Here is a 7189-nt window from a genome sequence, read left to right as displayed (position 1 = left end):
AGCACGCGTAATCCTCGGCGGGGTGGAGGCGGCTCGGGCTGCCTGCGCGCCCCACGAGTCTCGGGCCGGTCCACCCCGGACGCTCGGCGCGCCCCGGCCCCACGGCGCCCAACTTCGCAAACTTTGGAACCAGGGGCCCATGTTAGGCGGCGGAGGCCCGGGCCGGGATGCGCAACTCCACCCGCTTGTCTGGCAGACCAAGTTGTACTCAGCCCCGGGAGCCCCCTGGGCCCCCAATCTCCAGCTCCATTCCCTCTCCCACCACGGAGGGAGAGAAGAGGCGGGGAGGGGAAACCGAGAGGAGGAGCGCTAGCTTTGGCGTCCCCGGCGCGCGGAGGGGCCCGGGCTGGGGGAATCTGGTGACCCTGCGGGTCTCGGTCCGGCGCCCCAGAGAAAGAGATGGCTGGAAATCGTGGTCCGGAGCTTCAACCAGAGACTTAGAGGGCACCTTGGTTGGTCTGAATACGGTTGGACTAGGTTCTCTGCTGGAAGCGGACTTTTCTCCTGGTGTAGGGGTGGGAGAGACAAGGATGCCTGAAGTCCACGCGGTCTTCTACTCCATCCTTGCCCGGTTCCCCATCCCTGCCTCGATCCTGCTTTTGGTGAGAGCTTTCAACTAGTCCCGGGCGCTTCGGGGAAGACCCTGGTTTTGGGGTTCCCGCATCTCCAAATCCTTCCAGCTCAGGACCTACATGAGAGGTCGGCCGGCCGCTGCCCCCCCTGCCCTGCTGCTCCGGTTGCTATTACCTGTGGAGCAGGTGTCTGCAAACCACACGTGCTAACATCAGGCCTTATCGTTTCAGATGTGTGAAGTCCGAACTACGGTTTCCAATGACTGGCCCTAGCGTGGTTTCATTATGCCCAGAGGAAGCCTGTCGGTCTTTGAGACTTTGACATCCTTTGCTGCGTGCTGGCCTCCCCACTCCGCTCATTTTGCCTTTCCAGCCTCCTTTGCGCATCACGCTTTCAGTCATGCTCGACTGCACGCTGCCGCAGCGTGCACCGAAAACCAGGGTCCAGCCAGGATAGTGCACTAGTACCAAGCAACTTTTCTGTGCTGCTGATCAGACAGCACACTAGGGTGCTTTTTCCTTTCTTCCCCTGGGAGGACTAGCTCATAGCCTAGCTGAAAGGGTCTAATTTGCATCCTTAGTAGGTAAGTAAGCCATGGAGAAGAGTGGGGAGGCTTTCATTTAACTTAGCAAGTCTTTCTTAACTCTTAGGATGTGCATTGTACACCGATCTCTTCCAAGAACTTGAGAACTTCCTGTGGAGACAAACGTGTCATGACAAAGCAGCAAAGTGTCCTCCTCTGGGACAGAGACCTTATTTATTCCCTTTGCATCCACAAGGCATGTAGTTCTGTTGGACATACATGCTCACCACTTGGTAAATTAGCTGAGGTGTACAGTGAGTATGCCACGGGGATTTATAGCAGAGCGAGATCAGCGTGGGTAGAAGTGGAGGAGGTGGAATTTGAATCTAAGACTGAAGTGTGAGTACAAAAAGTTAAAGCAATAGAAAAGGAAGAGAGCTGACATTGCGTGTGGGGGAAACTATGATGACAGCTCAGAGCATGATAGCCCAGTAATCAGGATACAGCTAATAAGATCAGTAAGGTGGGCCAAACCAATAGTGCAGCAGTTAAGTGCTGATCCCACATGGCTGATTAGGGTTCGAATCCTGGAGGGTACACACAAGCCCAAGATCCAGACAGGATGGAGAATTTGAAGAAGGATAGCAGTATGACTAGGCCCTTTTGGAGGGTACTTCTCTCTCCTTCTCTCTCTCTCTCACACACACACACACGCACACACAATCATGAATAAAGGGCAGGGAAAGATAAACAGGGAAACTGGCAAGAACCTTCAGAACAATTCAACTTAATTCTATTGACAATAAGAAAACAGTGCAAAAATGTGATTAGGGGAGCAATATTAATCATTTTGCTTGGGCTGGCCAATGGTGTAGTGGTTAAGGCAGCTGGATCCCACACAGCCAACTGTGTGGTTCAAATTCCAGACCTGGCAGCTTGAAAAACATGCTAGGTGTATATGTGTGAGCGTGTCCAAACTCTGTAAAGGAGAAAGGGGGTAGAAGGGATTGTGCCCCATGGGGAATGCTTTCTCACTTTCCTTCTCTCTCTCTCTTCCCAGCAAGTGTATGTGCCCTATAGCAAATTGTTTTTAAAAAGCATTTTGCTCAGGAGAGTGATATTAATCATTAATAATAAGGTGATGTGAGGATGATAGGAAGGGCAAGAGGCTAGAGGCAAGAGACCATTTTGGAGGAAGTCACTAGTGATTTATGGGACAAGTGGAAATAGACTATGTCATCAGGGCCTACTATTCCCACTGGAAAAATGACTTGAAACATTATGACCTACTTCAGTTATTTTTTCTGTGATATAAATGAAATGCTGTTATGACTTCCAAGTCTGAGCCATAGAGAAAGTTGCCTTGGAGCCTGGGATTACACTGACATGGCTTTGTGAACTTTTCCACTCGTTTTATATCTGGTTGTTATTGTGGCAGCTTCGAAGGCCCAGAGCATGTTCTCAGTATCCACGTGTGGAAGAGGAACCCATACATGTGCTCAGGTAGCCCTTCTCTCTCTGCCTAAAAATGTCAGTAGGGCCACTGGGCCAGTTTCCACCTGGGGCAGCTGCAACAATATGCTATTCTGTAGATACAGACAGAAGTAGAAGGAGATTCAGGGGGGGCCAGCAGGTGGCATGGTGGTTAAGGTGTTGGACTCCCACATGGCCAATGACAGTTCAAGTCCCGGACCTGGCAGCTTGCTTTCTTGCTTTCTTTCTCTCTAGTGAATTAAAATAATAGTAAATAGGGGCCGGCAAGTGACGCAATGGTTAAGGTGCTGGACTCCCACATGGCTGACCACAGTTTGAGTCTCAGACCTGGCGACTTGCTTTCTCACTTTCCTTTTCTCTCTCTGGTCAAATGAAAAATAATAATAACAATAATAATAACAAATAAAATTAAATAAACCTTTAAAAATAATAAATTAATTAAAATAATTCATTAAAAAAAAGGAAAGAGATTCAGACTCCTGTCAACAGATTTAAAAGAAGGAAAGTGTTCAGTGGAGACTGGGGAGGAAGAATTTTCTGGTGGTTTCTGATGGCATTCAAAGTCCTGGAGGAAGTTCATCCATCCCCCTTGCATACAAACCAAGACTGCCAGTATCTGTTAGAGACTCCCCAGAGTGACTCGACCCACGCCTGGTCTGGGACCTGGAGGCAGGCTGCAAAGCACTTCTCTCCTGAGTCTGAGCCGCCCCCCACCCCGTCCTCAGGAGCCTTAGCCCTGTCTACGTGTCCTAACACAGTCCTTTCGTTAGGACCAGGAGAGGCTGTCCTGTGTTGATGATGTGTTAAGGTACTTGATCTGCTACAAGTAGCTTCTTGATCTCTGAGTCATTCTCATCAAATAGTTTGGCATTTTGAGGCCACGTATTCAATGTTGACTCTTTGTTACTTGCTTTTGGGAGGACTGACACGAAAGTATCTATGGGATAGCCATTTCCTTGAAAACCGGGCCTCTTTCAATTGCTATACCAGCCAGAATTTGGAGTGTCACGCTGATGGTAATTGTCGCAGTGCTCCCGCTATTTGTTTTTCTAGTATTTCTCATTTTTAAACTAAGAGCATTGCATCAAAAGAAAAAGGGACAATGGAAAAGGGGCTAGATAAGTGACCTCTTCAGTGCCACAGCACAGTAGACTTGCATTTAGACGCCTAACTTGGGCCTTTCTAGCTAAGTACCTTTGAGCAACTTATTCTGAGCCTTTCCTCTTTTCAAAAATAAGGAAATTATCAAATGTGTTTCTATACATGAGCAATGAACAATACAAAATGAAAAAAAAGTTCAAACAATTATTTATTTAGTTTTACTTATTACCATTATTATTTTTAAATTTGCTACAGAGCACACGCACTCACCAAGAGAGACAGAAAGAAAGTGATAAAGCAAACCACCAGGTCCAGGACTCGAACTATAGTCAGCCATGTGTGAGTCCAGCACCTTAACTACCATGTCACCTGCTGGCTCCCCAAAAATGAAAATTAAGACAGCAATTCCACTTACAATAGCATCTAAAAAATGTAAATACTTAGGAATAAATCTAATCAAGAAAGCAAAAGACTGGTATACTGAAATTATAAAATATTGCTGAAAGGGGGCTGGCAGGTAGTGTGGTGGTTAAGGGTGCTGGACTCCCACATGACCAACTGCGGTTCAAGACTCTGACCTGGTGACTTGCTTTCTCTCTCTCTCTCTCTCTCTCTCTCTCTCTCTCTCTCTCTTTCTCTCTGTCCCTCTTTGGTCAAATTAAAATAAATAAATAAAGTTAAATAAAATAATTTTTAAAAGTTAAAAAAATATTGTTAAAAGAAATTGAGAAAGACCTAAATACATGTAAAGACATCCTGTGTTCAAAAATAAGACTTAACTTTAACACATCAGTACTACACAAATTGACTTAGAGATACAACACCATCCCTATTAAAATTCCCATAGCCTCTTTCAGACAATGAAAAGCCAATCCTCAAATTTACATGGATTCGCTAAGGGCTCTGAATAGCCAAAACAATCATGGAAAAGAGTAATGGGGAGGGGTGCAGCAGAGGGTGTAGTGGATACGGTGCTGGTCTCCCACATGGCTGACCGCAGTTTGAGTCCCAGATCTGGCAGCTTGAAACATGCCGGGTGTGTGCATACATGCCGGTCCAGATTCCCAGGAGGAAAATGGAGAAGGGATTGCACATGACCATCCCTCCAGGGAATGATTTCTCACTTTCTCTCTCACTGTCTCTCTCTAGCTCTTGGGTGAGCACATGTGCCCTATGATAAAAGCCTTAAAAATAATAATAATTTTCGGGCCAGCAGGTGGTATATAGATTAAGGCATCTGGATCCCACATGGGCAACTGCAGGGTTTGAGTCCTGGGTCCAGTAGCTTGAAAAACATGCCAGGCATGTGTGCATGCATGCCCAAAATCCTGTAAGGAGAATGGAGGAGAAGGGATTGTGGTATGGAGGGGATTTCTCATGTTCTTTCCCTCTCTCTCTCTCTCTCTCTCTCTCCTCTCTCTCTCTCTCAGCAGTGAGTGTATACGTTCAATAGTAAACTAAGGGGAAAAAAGAAAAAATAAATTATTTTTCTTTTTTTGGAAAGGTTTCTGCTATAGGGTGCATGTGCTCACCAGAAAGACAGAGAGAGACAGAGAGATAGAAAGAGAGGAATCACCCCCCAGGGGGGTTGGCCATGCCGCAATCTCCTCTATTCTCCTCTCCTCTCCCCTCTCCTCCATTCTCCTCTCAGGATCTTGGGCATGCATGCACACATGCCCAACATGAGTTTAAATCACCGGGTCTGGGACTTGAACTGTGGTCGACCACATGAGAGTCCAGCGACATAGTCATTACACCAACTGCTGGTCCCAGAAAGAATACATTCTTAAATGTGAAACAAGGAGGTCTGAGCAGTGGGGCACACACAGAGGCTTCAAGGCCCACTGCAGCTGGGCCAGTCTGGTGCCACCTCCACACTTGTGGAGAAGATGGTGGGCCAGAACAGTTCTATTGCCGCCAGAGTGTGTGGGTGTGGCACCCTGTTTATCAGGCACTGAATTACTTACTTCAGCCTGCAGCAACGGAGTGACCCCCAGCTTCAAGAACAGGCTGCAAGAATGAAGAAACAGATGCTTACCAATGAGAAACCTGGGCTTTCCAAGTTACCTGACCTTAAAGATGCCCAAGAGAGTAAGAAATTCTTTCTTAGGGGCCAGCAGGTGGCATAGTGGTTAAGGCACTGGACACCCACATGACCAAGGGCAGTTCAAGTCCCAGACCTGGTGGCCTGAAACTCATACTAGGTACTTTTGGGTGCATGCCCAAAATCCCAAGGGAAGAATGGAGGAAAAGATATTGCAGTGTGGCCTTCCCCCCGGGGAATGATTTCTTGCTTTTTCTCTGCCTGTCTCTCTCTGTGTCTCTGGTGAGCATACACACCCTGAGGCAAAAACTTCTTTTTTAAAAAATAATTCTTTATTTAATCTTATTTATTGTTGTTATTATTTTAATTTGCTGTAGAGCACATGCTCTCATCAGAGAGAGACAGAGAGAGTAGGACAGCAAGAAAGAAAGTCACCAGGTCCAGGCCTCGAACTGTGGTCAATCATGTGGGGATCCAGCACCTTAATCATCACGCCACCTGCTAGTCCTGTCAAAAACCTCTTAAAAAAAAAAGAAGGAAAAGAAACAACTTTAGTGCATCAAATGATACTGTCAGTAAAGCAAGATAGCCTATGGAATGGGAGAAAATATTTGCAAAACATATCTCATAAAATGTATGTTTTGTGAACTAATATCCAGAACATATAAAGAACTCCTAAAGCTCAACAACAAGAAACAATCTGATTAAAAAGAGGGCAAAGACTTGATAAGACATTTCTCTAAGAATATATATGAATAACTATTGCACATGAAAAGACGCTCAGTATCATAAGTCAAAGGAAACACAAATCAGGGGCCAGCAGGTGGCCTGGTGGTTAAAGGCGCTGCACTCCCACATGGTCAGCCATGTTCTGGACCTGGTGACTTCCTTTCTCACTTTCCCTCTCTCTCTTTGTCTCTCTTTGGTCAAATTAGAAAATAATAATAATAATAATAAATAAATTTAGAATAAAATAATTATTTAAAACAAATTTTTAAAAAAGGAAATGCAAATCAAAACCACAATGAGCTACCATTTTGCATTTATTAAGAAGGCTATGGGGGCCAGCAGATGACATGGTGGTTAAGGTGCTGGACTCCCACATGACTGACAGCAGTTCGAGACCTGGACTTGGTGGCTTGCTTTCTCACTATACCCCCTCTGTTCAAATTTAAAAATTAATTAACTGGGACCAGCAGATGGCATAATAGTTACATTGCTGGACTCCCACATGGCCAGCTGTGGTTTGCGTTTTGGACCCAGTGGGTTGAAACTCATGCTGGGCACATGTGCATGTGTGCCCAAAATCCCCCCAGGAGAATGGAGAAGGGATTGTGGCAAGGCCATCCCTCTTGGGGGGTTCTTCTTACTTTCTGTCTCTCTGGTGTGTTATAGGGCATGTGCCCTATATCAAAATCTCTTTAAAACATAAAATTAAATAAATAAATATTGAT

The sequence above is a fragment of the Tupaia chinensis genome, unplaced genomic scaffold (assembly GCF_000334495.1).
Source record: "Tupaia chinensis unplaced genomic scaffold, TupChi_1.0 Scaffold000610_1, whole genome shotgun sequence".
NCBI lineage: Eukaryota > Metazoa > Chordata > Mammalia > Scandentia > Tupaiidae > Tupaia > Tupaia belangeri.
The sequence above is the reverse complement of the archived record's forward strand: the minus strand, read 5'-3'. Positions refer to the sequence as shown.